Source organism: Urocitellus parryii, chromosome 4 (assembly GCF_045843805.1).
Source record: "Urocitellus parryii isolate mUroPar1 chromosome 4, mUroPar1.hap1, whole genome shotgun sequence".
Classification (NCBI taxonomy): Eukaryota; Metazoa; Chordata; class Mammalia; order Rodentia; family Sciuridae; genus Urocitellus; species Urocitellus parryii.
In genome coordinates this window covers 4,136,871-4,157,387 of record NC_135534.1, presented here as the reverse complement: position 1 = coordinate 4,157,387, position 20,517 = coordinate 4,136,871, and positions in this window count along the sequence as shown.

Genomic DNA, 20,517 nt, shown 5'->3' with positions numbered 1-20,517 from the left:
AGGATCCCCAGGAAAACAAAGCGAAAACTGCTGGGTGAAGACTGTTTCTGACTTGGCACTCACATCTCGGGTGGTGCGGGTAGCCAGAGGGGTGCCTTTCCTGGAGGGACAGCCGGTCAGTCTGCAGGAGGCATGGCCCTGGGCAGAGAAGCTGGTGGCTGCTGAGCGCCAGCTCCAGGACCTGTCAGGCGAGGCTGCGGGGCAGTGAGGAAGCAGCCGTGGTGAAGGGGACCCTGATCTTGGGAAGCCCCCGAGAGGGGCAGAGCTGTGCGCCGTCCACAGCCAGCTCCACGGTCCCTCTCCTGGGGTGGCGCTCAGACCTCGGAGCCATCCCGTCCGGGGGCTGGGTGTCACCGCTCGTCCTGAGGTCCTGGTGGCCACTGCTCTTCCTGTCCTTTGTGTCTTGCTGTTACCGCTGTTGACCGTGACGAGTCCTGGCTTCCCCGATGTTGAAGAATAACACCAGAGAAGCACGCCGAGGCCAGGTCAGAGTGGAAAATAGAAGTTTATTAAAGGACAGCAGAAAAGACTTCTCCCGGAGGAACTTAGAAGGGGACCCAAGAGGTGGAATCCATTGAAGGGCGAATGTGTTCCCCTTTTTATAGTTTTTGGTGATGGAATGTAGGTGGGAAGGCCCAGGGGTGGGACACAGCTGGGCCAAAGAAGTAATCTGGGCAGGAAGGACTTCATTATCACTTCTTTGGGATGGACTTTGGGCCTAGGGCCTCTTCAGGACTTCATTAACATTCCATGAGTTGTCCTGCGTTTCCTGGAATCATTCCCAGCATGGCCTCCATTTTAGATCTCGCTCGGTGTCAGACCCGACGTACCTAACTGCACTGACGACCTAACTCTACATCTGGCTTCAGTGCTGGTCTCTGGAGGCAGGGCCTGAGGTCCTGCTCTGGCCTGGCTGTCCTGCCTTTCTCCCTGTGGCCAGAGTGGTGGCCTTGGCTTCCAGGCTGACTCAAGGGTCTGCTGCAGCCCCAGGGTGCAGAGCTGTGTCTTCCTGCACCTTAGGAAGTACGGCGGCCACCATGGTCTGCTGCCCTGGGCCTGGGTCCCACCCGCTGTGGCCTCGTCTGGTGAGAGCTGATGGGTGGTTTCCATGGGGTTACAGGACCTGGGGATCCTGGTTCCCACTCCGACCCTGCCTTGGAGCCCAGGCTGAGCTGCTGCTCCCTCCAGCCTGAGCCGCTGTGGCACCCCCACACCCCGAGCACAGTGGCTGCTCCTGAGTGTTCCTGGGCTCCAAACCTGAGAACCGGCCTCCTCCCATGACACTGCGGTGTGGGCCCTCCAACCCAAGGGGAGGGCCACGGGGCCTGTCCACATGTGGTTCAGTGGGAGAAGAGTGCTGCTGTGGCCACCTGCCTGATGGGGGAGGGCTGGGGACAGGGTGGGGACCAGGAAGCAGAGCCTGGGTGTGTTGGCCCTGCCTGTGGCCATGGGTGTGGGCAGGTCTCTCTGGTCTGCTGATTCCTCGGCCGGGTCCTCGGCCGAGTCAAGGTCCTTGAGTCGGGCACGGGCAGCCCTCCCACATCACACCTGCTTTCCTCTGATGTGCGCTGCTGTTAGAATCAGAGCCATACCTGTGTCAAGATCAGGCCCTCCACTGGCCCCTTTGGCCTGAGGGACACACAGGGGGGGCTGGTTCTGGGCAGTGCACGCCAAGCTGCCAGGGTGGGGGTAGAAAGTGGCTGGCTTCCTCCACGTTCCTGCACGGAGCAGCCAGGTTCTGCAGGAAGTGCTGGTCACTGGTTGGCTCTGGATGGAGAGAACCGTGTCCAAAGAGGGGCTGGTGTCACCAAAGTCACCTTGCCTGGCCCTAAGACAGCTAGTGACAGCCATCCGGCCGTCCTGCTCGCTCTGCTGTGGAGTTGGCCACCAGGAAGATGCCCTGAGAGGAGCCTGTGGAGTGCTGCTGGGCTGCCCCCGCCCCTCCTGGGCAGGCTGCCACATGGACTGGTGCCCGGCTGCCCCGCAGATGGGGAGCTCCAGTGTCACCTGAAGGGAGGGTGACAGCAGCGTCACTGGTCAGGTGTCCACACACACACACCTTGGCAGGAGGTGCTGGGCGTGTGCGCCTGCAGCCCCGGCGCTCGAAGGCCAGGAGTTCTGGGCGGCTGGGCCACAGAGGGGCCCGACAACAAGCAGGGCATCTGGAGAGCAAGCGAGTGCGTCTCCAGGTGCCATGTGGGCGTGCCCGTGTGCCCGCTTCTGAGACGCGAGGGGCCTTCACCCTGCCCGCATCTGACCAGCTTGTCCCCGGGAAGGACAGGCCCTGCCTTTGCCGAGGTTGTAAAGTGGCACTACCCTGGCTGCTGGTCAGATGGCTTCTCCCAGCCCCGTCCTGCTGTGAGGTCCAACCACGACCCGTGTGTCCCCTCCCTCCTGCCAGGTCCATGCTGGGCACAGGGGTGCTCAGTGAAGGACGTGCTGGCACCCCTGTGTCACCCTGCCAGCGTCACTTCTTGGCAGTGCTGGGGAGGAAGCCAGGGCCTCCCACGCTGGGCGGCCTCACCCCAGAGCCACATTCGGCCACCTGCTTCCTTGGTGAATAAGGATCGTGTGTGCGCACAGTGAGCGGGTGATGCTTGGCTGTGTGTGAGATGGCTGCCGACCTGTTCAGGGCTTGCACTCTTTTGTGTGTGTGTGAGAACACTTCAGTGAACTCTCGGCACTTTTATATGTTTGTTCTAGTTGTAGATGGACACGAGGCTTTTATTTTACTTTTTCATTTTTGTGTGGTGCTGAGGTTCGGACCAGGGCCTCACACATGCTAGGCAAGCGCTCTGCCACTGAGCCACAACCCCCGCCCCTTTTGGCACTTTAAGAGCTGCACCTTGTCATCAGCTGCAGTCACCACACTGAGGACAGATCTCTAGAACTTTCTCCTCCTGCCTGATGCCCAGTCTTTGCCCAACACCTCCCAATTCCTCCTCCAGCCAGCCTGGGGCCCCACTGTTTGGGGTCACGTGGCACTCCCCCCTCCGTGCCTGGCTTATTTACAACGCAGTGCCACCTTCCACCACCCGACTCGCTCTTCCGGTGGTAATGGCATCTGTCACAGAGCCTCAGGCTACCACACTGGGGAAGGCCCAACCTTCTGTGTCAGATGGGAATCGAGCAAAAAATTCTCATCCAACTGGTGAAGACAAGAAGGGAATTTGTTGGCTCATAAATATATGAGCTGGCTTCAGGCAGGGTTGGATCCACTATCTCCCGTGTGCCCTCAGGCTTGGTCTGTGTCCCGCGGGTCTGTCTTGTCCTGTGCTTCAGTTGAAGTCAGACTCAAGCAGCCTTGAGTGGACCAGCTCTTTCTCACAGCCCACCAGCAAGGGCGTGTCTCCAACCCACGAGTTCTAGTGCAGACATCGGGATCTGGACTCTGCTTTGCTTTTACTTTGCAGTGCCAGGAGTGTACCCATTCCCCAACCAATGCCTAGGGCTGGCCAGGCCTGGTGACATGGCTGCTCCTGCAAGGTGGGACTGGCTCGGGGAGGGGCTTCCACCAGAGAAACAAGGTGGCCTTCACAGAGGTGAATCATGTGACAGGAAGCCAGGCCCTGGGGCACACTCACTGTGGGACAGCCCTGCTGAATCATCTGGTGCTGGGGATGGGACCCCGGGTGAGGGTCCCACCAAGGCACACCCCAGCCGGGGTCTTCGCCGTGCTCAGGGGTTCCTTGCTCGGGGCAGCTGTGGCAGCCCAGACCTTCCTTTGTGTCCCAGTGATGTAGAAGTGGCCACAGCTTCGCCCTGAACACCACCGGCATCCACTGGGCGCCACCCCGACTGGCCAGCCGGGCCTTTCCCGGGTACGAGGCACGTGTTGTCTTTGCTCTGCCACCTAAAGCACCGGTGGCGGAGCCAGGAGCCCTGAAGCTGGGGATCAGCTCCAGCGTTCCCCAGTTCATGACTGTAGGACGCGGGTGCTGAGGTCACGTGTGTCCTGGCCTGGCGGCAGGGGCTTCCCGGGGACTTGGGCTGAGGCCGCGGCAGCACCACCATTGAGCGCCCCCTCCCTGGCGGCATCTGGCAGCATGCAGCTGCCCAGAGACCCTCTCTGGCGTGGGGCGCAGCAGGCGGCTGGGCAGGGAGAGTGGGAAGCAGGGCCGCCGGCTGCCCTTGGAGGGGTGGGTTCTGGGTTCTAGCTCAGTCTTTCCTCTGCCCTGCTGTCCCCCGGTGACCACAGCATCTAACCCTCTCCCTGACGGGCAAAGGGTTCGCGTCTCGGCCTCCCGGCCGGCGTTTACTACCTTCTAGTTCTGTTTTGTCTTGATGTCAGCCATCCCAATAGGTGGCGTCAAGTGCTTCTCCGATGGACTTTTATTAAGAGGTGGATTCACATGCAGTTATCAGAAGTGACAGAGATTCTGTCCGTTACCCTTGATGAGAACATCGCACAGAACCGGAGGGCGCCATCCCAACCAGGGTGTGGCATGGCAGTGTGGGCACAGGCCACCCGCCCCAGTCCCCTCTGGCCACCCCCTCGCACCTGTCTGTCAGGGCCTGCAGCTCCGCCCTTTTGGGGCGTGGACTCTGGGGCATCTGGAAGCGTGTGGCCTTTCCAGTTGGCTGGCCCAGAGCCTCTGCCCCTGCTCCACAGCCCCTGACCCTCAGGGAGCCCAGGGGACAGTGAACGTTGAGGGCCGATTTAGGCCGCTGTGGTTTTTGGTGCTGGGACTGGAACCCAGGGCTTCCCGTTGCTCTTGTGCTCTGCCTTGAGCTGCGCTCCCGCAGGACATGTCTGGACGTCTTTCTTGTCCAGCAAGGCTTGGCCGAGCTCCTGCGGGAGCTCCCGCCCCATTCCACCTGTGGGGGCAGCGGCCAGGCCCGTCATGTGTGTGTCCTACCCCAGGTGCGTGCGCGGCGGCTGTCTGAGAAGGTCGCAGTACAAGTGTCCATCCCCTGGACCTCTGCTCAGGGATGGCTTAGAGCGACTGTCGGCCTCGAGCCACCGCCAGGCTGCGGGTGACTTCCAGGGCATGGGTGACCTCCAGCAGGCGCCAGAAGCCCGCGCCCGGGAGCTCACAGCAGCGTGGCTTTTTAAACTAAAAACTCTGGAATAGTTTTAGATTTGCAGATAAGTTGCAAATTTGATATAGAGAATTCTTGTATATTTTCCCCAAACCAGTTTCCCCTTAAGATTGACGTCTCCCCGACTCGGTGGTGTCATACCCATGCAGCAACGAACATCGGTACTGCTTAGCCACGCCCAGCGTCTCTGGCTCTCCCAGCACGTCTTGGAATGCCCTTTTCCTGTTCCAGGACCTATCCAGGATCTCACATTACACACAAAAGCATTGGTTTTTTTTCTCTTAAAAAAGGAGTACATTGAGATAAAATTTGCACACCATATAATTCATGTGTTTTGGGTGTACGATTAGATGCTTTTAGTGTGTTCACAGAGTTACAGAAATATCCCTGCTATTCAGTTCCAGCACATTTTTGTTATTCCTCAGAGAAACTCTTATCAGCAGTTGGTCCCCTCCCAGCCACCCCAGCCTCTCTCTGGCCACCACGGGCCCTTCCTGTGTGACGCTGCCCCCCCCCCCACCCTACCCCAGTGTGTGGTAAAGTGGAGTCTCACACTGGGCGGCCACTTGGGACTGGCTTCTTGGACTGTTGCTGTGTTGAAAAAGAGTATTTTAAATATTTATTACAGACTTGATTTGGGGGCCCAGTTTTAGGCTCAGAACAAAATTGAGAGGAAAATCCAGGCGGTTCCCACACCCTGTCCCTGCACGCGCACAGCTTCCCTGCTCGCGGGAGCTTGCCCTACACCATGGCGTGTGCACCCAGAGGGCTTCGCTCACCCTGAGGTTCACCATTGCTGTTGGACAGTCCTTGGATTTGGACAGAGTTTTCCCGATGTGAAGCCCCTGTTACGGGACTGCCCTTAAAATCCTCCCCTCCAAAATGTCTTTAGTAGTGAAAAGTGGGAAACAGGTAAACATCCATCAGTGGATGGACAGGTGCATACATCTTAATGTATTCGTATAGAGTGATTCTGTCCGGCTGTGAACAGGAACCCTGCGGATGTGTGTCATCCTGGGCTGTCACACGAGAAGCTGGAGAAGGACTTGTCGCCAAGAACTGGATTGCATCCACAGCTGCAGCACTTCCCAAGGACCTTCCTGTGGGGCTGCAAGCCTGTCATTCTCCAGCAGGGAGTAGAGTGTCTATGGAAGGTTCTAGACTATGAGCACTAACCCTACATGTTGCTTATGGACACATGCATGCAATAAGAGCATAAAACACGCACAGAAATGCTAAGTGCAGGGCATCCTGGCCTCCTGATGGGGGAAGCAGGTGGCAGTGGAGGGTTCCCATTGGTATTTGCCATGTCCAGCTGGGAGGTGGACATGTGTTGGCACCTCTCCATTGCTTTGGTGTGCATGGTGGATTTCATAATAAAGTTTTAAAAGAGCAAAGATCAATGCAAGAGTGTGTGTGGAGGGAGCTATATTTGGGGTTTTCAAAGGATTCATCTATATTTGCTCCCAGACCCATGCTCTAGCCCTGGACAAAATCCTAAATAGACCTGAGCTCTCAGGAGGGACCCTGTGGATAGGGAGGGGAAGTTTATCTCTGATAACTTTTGAATTTTCCATGACATGTATTATTACCTATTTATTAAAAAATAATCCAACTTATCTTTGGATATTCGTTTTTGCTTTTCTGGGCAACTTCCCACCTAGGACCTCATTGCCTTACAAAGGTCCTGGAGTTACAGGGACTGTGGCTGTGTTCAGTGGGAGCCCCACAGAGAGGCGTCCCTTAGCTGGTGGCTAGTTCCTGGGGGAGGCTCCTCCACCCTGGGCAGTGGTGTCAGTGGGCCACCTCCCCCGTCTGGTGAACCACGACTCCTTGGCAGTGAGGATGGAGGGCTTGCAGGCCCAAGGCACCCTCCTGAGCTTCAGCGTGACCAGATGGGGTGCCACAGCTGTCGTGTCCACGTGTGGAATTTGGGCAACTGTGAGGTGGCCTCAGCTTCCTCCTGTCTCCCAGCGTCACGCAGCTGGAGGTCCGGAGCAGTCTTCACTTCTGCCAGCATGGTCATTCCCTGGGGGCTGTTAGCACCGGGAACTGCCTGGCACTTCTGATGAGCTGGCAGCAGGAGGGGTAACAAGTTACACATCTGTCCCATTCCCAGGGAGGCTGCGGTTGCTGCCAGTCCAGGGGCCATGGTCTGAGGGCCACTGCCTGTGCTTCCTTTGTGAGCCCTCAGGGATGTGCAGACTGCAGGCCTAGCAGCTGCTCCTGCCACCAAAGTCACCCACATACTGGGGCTGCACTCTGGGGGATCTGAATAATTAACTGCCCTGCAACTGTGGGCAGCTGTGCTGGGTTGTGGGAAGTGTCCTTTGCCCTACACCCTTCCCCAGTGTCTGGGCTGCACTACATGTGGGAGATGGAGCCCCTCATCAGGCTCAGACCAACCTCCCAGAGGTGCTGCTGACAGACCAGGACTCCCCAGAAGTGTCTCAGGTGGGGTCCTCATGCACTGTGCTGGGCTGTGAAACCATGGGCAGTTCCTCACCAAGTTCAACACCAGATGGCCAGGACCCCAGTGGGTCTGGTTCACCCCCAAAGAGCTGAACAAAGGTGTTCAGACAAAACACGCGAATGCTCCGGGCAGCACTTTCCACACTAGCCTGTTGAGAGCCACGGCCAGGTCAAGATGGTGCCTGGAATTTTGCCAGAAGGGGCAGCTCCTGCTGCCTCGGGTGGCCGCTACTTTTGAGTTCTTGCGGAGTTCCCGTGGAGTTCCCGTGGAGTTTGCGTGGGTTCTGGAGTAAAGTTCATTCCTGCTTGAATCTTCAAGTGACTCGTGACCTCCCGGTTATTTGTGCCCAGCCCGACTGCGGCATTTGGTGGCCCGTAAGGGGAACGCCTGAAGCTTGGGGGCAAGTGAAACTGTTCGCCCCTGAGGGCAGGGCGAGAGAATGGGTGACCATTTCAGAAAACAATGTGTTCTTGTTTTGATTTGTTTTGTTTTTGTTTCAAGCTGCCTTCCCCTAGAAATAAATAGGATGCTAGAAACGTTGTTCCGCCCTGAGGAAGAGATAGAGATAGACCACAGATACACAGGTCAAGAAAATAGAAAAACTGATACGACGGATTTTTGTTCCGTTTCTGTTTCGTTTTGTTTCGGTTTTGTTTTGTGTTATCTTGTTGGGTTGCGTTATCTTTATAGAAGAAATATGGAATTAAAAATTAGTAAAAACCAAACCGAAAGGGTGTTAAGTGAATTACTAGAGGAAGGAGGCATCTCAGTAAAATCAAGAACAGTCAGGGCATACGTTAAGACGATACAAAGGTGTAGCCCATGGTTCATTAAAGAGGGGTTATTAAATATATCACAATGGGACCATCATGGTGAAGATTTAAAAAGGATAGAAAAGGAAAGCCCAGGAAGTCTGCCAGTTGGCACATTACCATTATGGATGTTGGTACAATCTTGTTTGCTTAGTCAGGGAGAAGACATTTTTGATCAAGTGAAAGAGGAATTCTCTCCAGTTAGTCAGACAGGGGAAGACAGTTTAGAGAAGGAAAGGCTATCAGGGGAAAAGTTACAACAGGAGGCTGCTACTAACACCTTTCTATCACCAGAGGGCGTAAGTGTCCAACCAACAGCGCCACTTATAGAGACAACATATGCTGAGTGGCCCTCAACCCCCGTAGTTGATAGATGGGATCCTGAGACAGGACCTCAAAGATTAGCATGCCCTGTACTTGAGCAGGCAGGAGGGCACCGAATTCACAGTGCTTTAGATTTCAAAACAGTGAGGCAATTAAAGGAGGCTGCAACAACCTATGGTCCATAAGCACCCTTCACTGTAAGCATGGTAGAATCCATTACCAACTTGGACATGACGCCAGCAGATTGGGCTAATATGTGTAAAGCTGTGCTAAATGGAGGACAATTCCTGTTATGGAAGGTTGTCAATGAGGAATTTTGCACAGAGACGGCTAGGGGAAATGCAGCAGCTGGTTATCCTCAGAGAAATCTAGATATGTTGTTAGGAGAGGGACCTTATGAGGGTCAGCTGCAGCAAATTAGATATGATCCTGCCATATACTCACAAATCGCTTCAGCCGCGGTTAGGGCATGGAAAACATTATAGGGACATGGAGATTTACAAGGTCAATTATCTAAGGTAATACAAGGAGCTAATGAACCTTACGCTGAATTTGTAGATAGGCTTATACAAACAGCTACTAGGATCTTGGGGATGTAGAACAAGCGATGCCATTAATAAAACAACTAGCCTACAAACAAGCAAATAGATGGTGCAGAGAGGCCATTAGACCATGGAAACATGGAGATTTAAACACATATATTAAATATGTAGAGACATTAATGAACAAGGGCAAGCCTTGGTAGCTGCAGTACAACAGGCTTTAGACGCCAGGCCAAAAATATGCAACAATTGTGGACAAACAGGACATTTTAGAAGGAGTTGCCCCATAGGAGGAGGGTTTAACAAAACTGGATATGATCAAAGGGGTAGAATACCGGGTATTTGCCCACGATGCCATAGAGGGAGACATTGGGCTAATGAATGCCGTTCTCAAACCACCATAGAGGGTACTCCATTATCAAAAAACGAACAAGGACCAGGTGTTTATCCACGATATCGTGGAGGAAAAAATTGGACTCTGTTGCCAAAAAACGGACTGGGGGCTGGGGATGTGGCTCAAGCGGTAGCGCGCTCGCCTGGCATGCGTGCGGCCCGGGTTCGATCCTCAACACCACATACAAACAAAGATGTTGTGTCCGCCGAGAACTAAAAAATAAATATTAAAATTAAAAAAAAAAAACCGACTGGGGGGCCAATGCTCCAATGCCCACGACCACAAATATACGGAGCACTGGAGGAACCCAGTGACACCATCAGGGTAGTGCCCAGGACACATTGTCCATCAGATCTCTCATCAGACAAACCAGAGGGAGCGCAGGGTTGGACATCTGCGCCTCCACCAGAGCAGTACAACTCCAGAGATGGGAGTTCAAATCATTCCCACAGGGTAAAAGGACCTCTTCCCTAAGGAACAGTAGGCTTATTATTGGGACGCAATTCTTCTACTCTAAAAGGACTTATCATAAGTCCTGGGGTAATTGATCCCTATATTGAAGGTGAAATAAAAATTATAGCCAGTTCTCTAAAGGGTATATCAGTAATTTCACCAGGAGATAGAACAGCACAGTTACTTTTTTTTTTTTTTTTTTTAAGGTGTGTAAAACTCTGGGGGAAAACAGTGGTTCACGTCGTCACTCACCCTTCGGAAGGGCCGCCATGTTGGTTTCCTACAGTTACTAATAATACCCAGCCTGCATGATAAATTTTGCAGTCGTGCTGTAGAAAGAGGTTCCAGGGGATTAGGCTCCACAGGTGTAGATTGGGCTATGCTTTCTTTAAATTTAGATTCTCGCCCAATGCTAAAACTAAATATTCAAGGACATGAATTTAATGGGCTAATGGATGCAGGTGCATACCTTAGCATCATATCTCGTCAAGAATGGCCAAAACATTGGCCATTACAACAAGCCACTCAAACGCTTCGAGGCCTAGGAGTGGTGACTGATCCCCATAGAAGTGCGATGGTATTAGATTGGAAGGATCCTGAAGGATGTGAAGGAACTATGCAGCCATATGTATTGGATCATCTTCCTATAAATTTATGGGGATGAGATGTCCTAGATCAATTAGGTTTGACATTAACAAATAACATCAATTCAAATGCACCCACTATTATGGCTAGATAAGGTTTTAGGAAAGGAAAGGATTAGGAGAAAAAGGACAAAGTATTGTGGCACCAATACAAATAGATCAAGGAATAGAGAGACATGGATTGGGTTTTCAGGCGGGGTCACTGAGACAATAAAAATTACTTGGAAATCAGAAAGACCAGTATGGTTTCCTCAGTGGCCCCTGACTAAAGTAAAACTACAAGCAGCCCATGACCTGGTCAATCAACAATTAGCGGAGGGACATATACAACCTTCTGTATATCCCCATAATACTCTCATTTTTGTGATCAAAAAGAAATCTGGTAAATGGAGACTATTGCAAGATTTAAGAGCCATTAATAATGAGATGGTTATTATGGGACCTGCTCAATCAGGGATTCCCCAATTGTCTGCTTTGCCAAAAACCTGGTATGTTTTAGTTATAGATATTAAAGATTGTTTTTTTTTCAATTCCAATTCATCCTGAGGATATTCCATGTTTTGCATTTACTATCCCTGCACTGAATCATGAAGGTCCTGATCAGAGATATGAATGGAAAGTACTCCCTCAAGGGATGGCTAACAGCCCAACTATGTGTCAAATTTATGTTAACAAAGTAATCCAGCCACTTAGAAATCAAAATCCTGAACTACAAATATTTCACTATATGGATGATGTATTGTTAGCACACAAAGATAAAACACATTGCTAGAATGTTATGCCACACTTACAAACTTATTAAAAAATTATAATCTAGAGATAGCAATAGATAAAGTACAATTAAATTTTCCAGTTAATTATTTAGGAGTTTTATTATCCTCAACCATGGTCCGTCCACCAAAAATCAAATACGAGGAGATCAACTCAAATCACTTAACGACTTTCAAAAGTTATTAGGAGACATAAATTGGATAAGGCCTTATCTAGGCATACCAACAGGAGAGTTGGGACCTTTATTTAATATCCTAAAAGGTCCATCCTATCCAAATTCACCCCACATATTAATGCCTGAAGCAAGAAAGACATTAAAAATCATTGAAACATATATGGAAAATATGCATTTGGATAGAATATAGTTACCCCTGATCAAACTTTTACATTTTTAGTACCCAAACAATCAGCTCAAAAGGTAGAGCTTAATGCAGTATTAAAAGCTGCCGCAGTCTGGCTGGGCACAAATCACGAGCCACTAAAGCAGGAACAAATTTTATTTTTTCTACTGCAAGAAAAAACCTCACACACGCTCCTGGGGAATCCTCCCGAAAAGCCACGAGGCTCCTCCAGGAACCCCCAGCCGGAAATATCTATCCGGGAAAACCCTCCTCCTGCACTTCGACAACCAATGGGAACTCCCGGGGAATCCCCGTGAGAACTAAAAATAGCGCGAGAACTCAAAATTAGCGCTAGAACTCAAAAGTAGCGGCAGAGGCGGATATTAACGCCTTGCCTGTCAATCAATACTATTGGCAAAATGCCAGGGGCCATACAGACTCGGCTGTGGCTCTCAGCATCTCCCCCCTTCTGTTTAATTAAACAACAAGTAATGTGGCTTAGGGACCGTGCCTGTTAGGTAGTCCAATTCAACATATGGTCCTTACCCGTCATCGGATGAACTGACCTCTAGGCATCAGCCTCTTGTCTTAGGTTGGTACCACTGCAATCGGATCATACCCGTCACTGACTACCGGTCCAGCATACAGCCATACTTGTGGATAGGCCTTTGCACCAGTGGGGGGGGTGAGGTTCTTTGCCTCACCTCTGTTGGCCCCCAAACTTGTCCTTGGTGCCAATGGGGGGGTGAGGTTCTTTGCCTCACCTCTGTTGGCCCCCAAATTTTAGACCATCACTAGTAGAAGGGAGGAGGATGAAAAATGCCATGACACCAAGCCAATTGAGGGCTCCTTTGAAAAATTGTACCACCAGTGACACCATCAGCAAAGATGCCAGCATTACCACAATTCGCTGCACCAACAGATAGTTCATAATGCATACAAGTGATACATAGTCCAGGCAAGTTCTGCAAGCAGTTCAAAGTAGAGGAATCTCAATATGTCCATTTCCTCCCAAAGTAAATCTACTCCTTGATTGAGCATTACTTGTTGAGTTATTATTCACTGATGCATCAGTTTATACAGTTTGTTGATAGCTACCGAAGAAGCTGTAGTTTGGTTTTATCTTTGTCTTCACCGGCACTGGGATGAAGATAGGAATTCTGGCAATGATGCTAGGAAAAAAATTATGTAACATTCCAACAGGCATTAAGAAAACAATTTTTTGAACAATTTACATTATCCTGAACAGAATTATTAAATATAATGAGAAGGAAAGGTGAAAGCAAACAAACAGATCTGTTAACCCCCTTATTTGTTCACATATTAAAACAATTTTCAACAGCTGTTTACCCAATCTAAATTAAACCATTAAAATCACGTGAATAAAAAAAAATTCGGATCCATTTATTCATGAGCGCTCCTCATATAAGATATATGGACATACACACATACAGACATACAACACAAAACAGAAGTGTGCGCACATAACATACAACATATAAGACAATAATAAAGGCCTTGTAGCTTTACCTAGGTGAAATCTCCATTGCAATGTTTAAAAACTCCACAGTCAAAAAATAAAACACAGTCAAAAAACAAAACTGATCAGAAAAACATTAACCTAGGTTTGTATGAGCTCAAAAAATAAAATAGAACTTTATGATGTGGGAAAAATGCAATAATAAAATAGATATTGAAAAAAGGCACCGTGGTTAATCACTGTCGCAGATGTAAGAATAGCCAAGCTGGAGCTCTGGATATCAGCTGTTATGGATTTCAGTCAAATCATCTTCTTTTTCTGTAGAAATTGTTTTGGTTAACCTCTCTGGAATCCAAATCGGCTGCTGTTCTCCCTGTGGGAACACACAAACGGAACCCCGACTCCAGACAATAACTGGGTCGGGACCTTTCCATTGTCCTGTTAGAATATCTTTCCAAAGTACCTTAGGCTTATGTACATTTTTCGGATACATATGTCTTTCCGCAGCACTAAGTCCTGATGAATCCAAATTTAGAAAGTTTAGAGTAAAAAGGGTTATTTTAAGTTTATCTTTGGGGGATATATACCCCTTTCCAATTCCCTCTTTTTGCTTTAATAAGTACGTTTTAATAGTTTGATGAGCAAAGCAATCTTTTTTTCCGCCAAGAAGGTATCTCGACCACCTTCAATTTAACCTTTTAAAGCCTTTCATTTATCATGTATACTGTACTTTTAAATGTACTTTTTCACCACCTACAGCTTTACTCTTTTAAATGAGGCTTATATTCTGTTTAAATCGCTAAATGTTAGTTTACATGGCTGCCCTTCAACCAAAGGCTCTTTTTTTTACTCCATTAAGAAGCTTTGTCTCAATCTGCCATGTACAAATACCTTTTTTCTTCTTTCTTCCTTTCTTAAGCTTTTAAAGTAAGTCTAGTTTCCTCAAAATCTTTTTAAATGGCATTTTACAACTTTTTACTTTACCACACAGAGATTATCTCATCTAGAAACATTTCTTTTTCCTTTAACCTTTTATATTAAAATATATTTCCACATCTTGAATCTTTTTATCTCTTTTTTAACCATTAACCCTTTTTATAAATTCACATTCTAAAACAACCCTTATAAAATTTCTGATTTAGACAAATTACTCCACTTTAATAAGATGAAATATTTTCATGTTTTCTAAGGTACTATTATACTGTAATTGAAACCCAACTGAAACTTCTTATACTCTCTGTATATAAATTACACATGATAGAATCTTAACTCTTAGTATTGTTTTAGCAAAGACACAGACCAAAGCAATATTAAACCTTTTTTTTCCCATTTACCAATTTATGAAAACACACATAATGTTTAAATATATTACCTTATGGAACTTAATAAGTAAAGAGTACTTGATTTTATATTTAGTGGTTGATATTTTAACACTTTAGCTTGGTAATTAATCAGATGTCTGTAAAAACCAAGATCTTAGACAAATGTAGTAAACAGAACTAGCCATCTCTTTCTTGTTGAAGAAAAATCCTTCTACAGGATACCATGATGGTCCCATTGATAGACTTAATAACTCGTCTGTAAAAAGCCATGGGCTACATTTTTGTATTGTATCAACATATGCCCTAGCTGTTCTTGGTCTTACTGGGGTGCCTCCTTTCTCTAACAATTTGTCTTCCTCAGAGGCGAACAAATTCAAACCTTGAGTCAACCATTTTCCCCAGTTTGCCTGAGAAAGTTCTAGGAACAGGCAACTTGAAATAAAAACAAAATAAATCACAACAAGAACACATTGTTTTTTGAAATGGTCACCCATTTTTTTTGCTCTCCTTCAGGAGCGAGCAAATTCACTTACCCCCAAGCTTCAGACATCCCACGTACGGACCACCAAATGCCGCAGTCTGGCTGGGCACAAATCACGAGCCACTAAAGCAGGAACAAATTTTATTTTTTCTACTGCAAGAAAAAACCTCACACACGCTCCTGGGGAATCCTCCCGAAAAGCCACGAGGCTCCTCCAGGAACCCCCAGCCGGAAATATCTATCCGGGAAAACCCTCCTCCTGCACTTCGACAACCAATGGGAACTCCCGGGGAATCCCCATGAGAACTAAAAATAGCGCGAGAACTCAAAATTAGCGCTAGAACTCAAAAGTAGCGGCAGAGGCGGATATTAACGCCTTGCCTGTCAATCAATACTATTGGCAAAATGCCAGGGGCCATACAGACTCGGCTGTGGCTCTCAGCAAAAAGCTTTTGTGATGTTTAAAGATTATGTATTTAATATATTTTCTGATAGTCAGTATATACTTAATGCTATAGTATCCCTTGAAGATGCTGGTAGGATTTCCCTTTCCTCTACTGTTTTCTCTTTTTTTCCACTATACAAAGTCTAATCTGGGACAGAAAAGACCCATTCTTTATAGGACATATCAGGGCACATACAGGATTGCCTGGAGCCCTTAGTTTGGGCAATGATTTAGCAGATAAAACTACACATGACATACATATTTTCTCTACACTAGAAGAAGCTACAAATTTTCATAAAAGGTTCCATGTCAATGCTAATACTTTACAAAAGCGTTTTAAAATAACTAAGGAACAAGCTAGACAAATAATAAAACAATGTCAAAATTGTGTGACCTTTTTACCACAAGTTAATCTTGGAGTCAATCCTAGAGGACTGATACCTAACCATATTTGGCAGATGGACGTCACACACTTGCCAGAATTTGGAAAATTAAAATATTTGCATGTTACAGTTGATAATTCTTCCAGATTTTTGATGGGCTCTCTTCATGCTGGAGAAAAAACTAGAGATATTATAGCTCATTGCTTATAAAATTTTGCCACTGTGGGCGTTCCAAAACAGTTAAAAACAGATAATGGTCCTGGCTATACTTCTACCTCTTTTAAACAATTTTGCTCATCATTTGGCATTACTCATATAACAGGAATCCCATACAATCCACAGGAGCAAGGCATAGTTGAAAGAGCTCATCAAACTAGTAAAATGTACTTATTAAAGCAAAAAGAGGGAATTGGGAAGGGGTATATGTATCCCTCAAAGATAAACTTAAAATAATCCTTTTTACTCTAAACTTTTTAAATTTGGATTCATCAGGGCTTAGTGCTGCAGAACGGCACATGTGTCCAAAAATGTACATAAGCCCAAGGTACTTTGGAAGGATATTCTAACAGGACAATGGAAAGGTCCTGACCCAGTGATTGTCTGGAGTTGGTGGTCTGTTTGTGTGTTTTCACAGGTAGAACAGCAGCTGATTTGGATTCCAGAGAAATTAACTAAGGTCCTGACCCAGTGATTATCTGGAGTTGGGGGTCTGTTTGTGTGTTTTCACAGGGAGAAGAGCAGCCGATTTGGATTCCAGAGAGATTAACTAAACTCCTGACCCAGTGATTGCTGGTGTCGGGGGTCTGTTTATGTGTTTCCACAGGGAGAACAGCAGCCGATTTGAATTCCAGACAGATTAACTAAAGCGATTTCCACAGACCAAAAAGAAGATGATTTGGCTCAAATCCATAACAGCTTATATCCAGAACTCCAGTTTGGCTATCCTTACATCTGAGACAGTGGTTCTCCCACACCTGGAGGCTAATGAATAATGAACACCATTAAGGCCTACTTCAAATGTAAAAAACCTTGTTGCTTGCTTGTGGGAATACCTTCAGACCCATATGCAAGTTACCGGAAGAAGGAAGGGATATCAAAAGAAGAGTCAAACCCAGGTGGTAACCAGGATGCTTTTTTCAATATCTATTTTATTATTGCCCTCTCCCACATCATGAAGTTCTGTTTTATTTTTTGAGCTCATACAGACCTAGATTAATATTTTTCTGATCAGTTCTGTTTTTTGACTGTGGAGTTTTTGAGCATTGCAATGGGGATTTCACCTGTGAAAAACTACAAGGCCTTTACTATTATGTTATGTATTGTATGTATTGTGTTATGTGTGAACACTTGTGTTTTGTGTTGTATGTCTGTATGTGCATATGTCCATTTATCATATATGAGGAGCGCTTATGAAAAATGGATCCAAATTTTTTTTTATTCATGTGATTTAAACGGTTTAATTTAAATTAGGTAAATAGCTGTTGAGGATTGTTTTAAAATGTGGTTAACAGATCTGTTTGTTTACTTTTACCTTTCCTTTTCATTATATCTAATTCTATTCAGGATACTAAATTGTTTAGAAATTGCTTTTTTTAGTGCCTGCTGGAATGTTACATAATTTTTTCTTAGCCATCATTGCCAGAATTCGTATCTTTATCCCAGTGCTGGTGAAGACAAAGATAGAGGATGACTTAAAACCAAACTACAGCTTCTGCGATAGCCATCACAACAAACTGTATAAACTGATGCATCAATGAATAATAACTCAACAAGATGCTCAATCAAGGAGTTGATTTACTTTGGGAGGAAATGGACATATTAATGGATTCCTCTGCTTTGAACTGCTTGCAGAACTTGCCTAGACTATGTATCACTTGTATGCATTGTGAACTATCTGTTGGTGTAGTGAATTGTGGTAGTGCCGGGGTATCTTTGCTGATGATATCATCGGTGATATAATTTTTCCAAAAGGGGCCATCAATTGGCTTGGTGTCGTGGCATTTTGTATCCTCCCCTTTCTGCTTGTAGCAGGTTTTTTATGGTGTTTGCGTAAAAACCACTATCCACAAGTATGGCTAAATAATGCTGTGCCGGGAGTCAATGACAGGTAAGATCCAATTACAATGGTACCAACCTAAGACAGGAGGCTGACGCCTTGAGGTCAGCTCATCCCATGACGGGTAAGGACCATATGTAGTATTGGACAACCTAAGACAGGCACGGTCCCTAAGCCACATGCTTGGTGTTTAATTAAACAGAAGGGGGGAGATGCTGAGAGCCACAGCCAGGTCAAGATGGTGCCTGGAATTTTGCCAGAAGGGGCAGCTCCTGCTGCCTCGGGTGCCCGCTACTTTTGAGTTCTCACGGAGTTTCCGTTGAGTTCTCGCATAGTTCCCGTGGAGTTCATGTAGGTTCTGGAATAAAGTTTGTTCCTGCTTGAATCTACAAGTGGCTCGTGACCTCCCGGTTATTTGTGCCCAGCCCGACTGCGGTACTAGCCAAAGGTGGGAACAACCCAAGTGTCTTCCCACAGATGAATGGATAACAAAATGTGGTCTACCGACACAATGAGATGGTATTCAGTTGTGATAAAAAATGAAGCTCTGGCACATGCTTTACCATGGGTGAACCTGGAAACATCTTGGTAAGCGAGAGAAGCCAGTCACAAAAGCACAGCTATCACCTGATCTCATTCATATGAAATTTCCAGAATCAGTGAATCCAGAGATATTCGGCAGACTTCTGGTGCCAGGGGCCGGGGGTAGCTGGGGGTAGATTGGAGGAGGGTGCCTCTGCTTACAGGTCTGGGCTTTGTGTCTGGGGTGGAAGAGATGGTTGCACAACACTGTGAATGTACAGTGCTCAGTGAGGACTCTGCACCCATGCATTATCTGGTCAGTGGCTGTAGCTTGCCCACCTGTTGTCCATTTCTAGCCCTCCTTGTTAACACAGCCCCCATTCTGTTCCTGGAAGCACTGTTTCAAGATAATGCTCAGTTTTCCAGCCCACTTTGCTTCTAGGGATGAGGGGTGACCATAAGAAACCTGGCATATGGATAGATGTTTTTGGTAAAGCATTGCCTTTTGGTTCAAGTGGACAGATATGGCTCTCATGGTCTTGCCCTGTCTTCCTGCATAAGAAGGGCCAGGGTTGTGGCTCAGTTGGTAGAGTGCTTGCCTAGCATGTGTGAGGCATTGGGTCCGATCCTTAGCACCACGTTATAAAAACAAAATAAAGGTATTGTGTCCATCTACTATAAAAAATTACGAGGAGGAGGAGGAGGAGGAGGAGGAGACGGAGACGAATGTAATGTGTGGAGGAAGAGCAGTCTTTAGTTGCTGTGAGGTGATAAATGAGAGGGAAAGGCTGCTGAGAGGACCTCCTTGGGGACCCTAGTGAGCCAGGGACCACCCACTTCTCCCAGACGCACTTCTGAGAACAGTTAGCTCTGGGTGCTAGGGCAGTGAGCCAGACAGAGCTAGGCCTTCCTGGAGCCGGAGGGGAATAAAATACTGTTCGTTTAAGCTCCCCCACTACTGTATCTTTGGGAGCCAGGATGGAGCCAGGGCCTGGTGCACTTTGGGCCAGCGCTTGACCACTGAGCCACACCGCACCCGAGTCTAGCAGGGCACCAACTCCTATCTACTGCTTAAACTGTCTGAGGGCCTCCAGCCTCAGAGCGGAGACACTCCCGCTGCATCAGGCTGTCCTGGCCACACTGCTCAGGAGCTCCTGAACCTGGACATGGACAAGGACTTCGAGCTTGGAGCGCGGCCCGGTCCTGAGCCTCCAGCGGCTGCTCCCTAGGCAGAGGCGGCCTCCTCTGCGGCCCACCTCCCGGCCTTGCTGATTCGCTGGAGGGAGCCCCGCCCACTCCAGCCGGCCAATCGTAGGCTCAAGCTGTTGATTGGTTGGCGCGGCACGTGGCCGGCGGGCCCAGCATGCTCTGCGCGCCTCCTGGGAGCTCCAGGCGCAGAGGGTTCTGGGTGGACCAGGCCGTGGAGCTGCGTCCAGCTGCCTGGCCCCAGGCAGGGTGGGCGACTGGCCAGGGACATGCCGGGTGGCGCTGTGAGAAGGCCAGGCCATGGCTGCTCCTGCAGACGTGGCCCAGCGTGGTCGTGTGGGCCGCGGAGTCCCCTGGCCTCGGCGTCGGCGGTGGGAGAAGCCGTTGTGGCTGCCGCCGCGGGCCGAGGCGAGGCCGGCGGAGAGGAGCCTGTCCCCGCGCAGTGCTGAGAGGTGAGGTGCCCTCGCGGCCGCCCTGCTCCGAGTTCTGTGGCCCAGGAAGCCCTGCAGACACCCGGGAGGCTCTTGGGTGGCACCGGGGACGGAGCCGGCGAACACGTGGCCGTCTCTGTCACTGCCCAGGGCGCACCGCGGTTGCGTTTCATGCCGAGTGCTCCCTTCTCTTGGCGTCCTCCTACCTGGCCACCGTAGCAGCCACCCCCTGCTCCTCCAAGCCCTCTCGAGAAAGGTGGCCCTGCTCCTGCCCCTGAGCGGGCAGCTGCCTGCAGGGTACCACTTGTTTCAGGTTGTGTGATTTCCCCCAGGTCCCAATGTCTCTTCCAGAGCCTTCGTGGTCACATTTTATAAACTCTTGCTTGGAAATGGG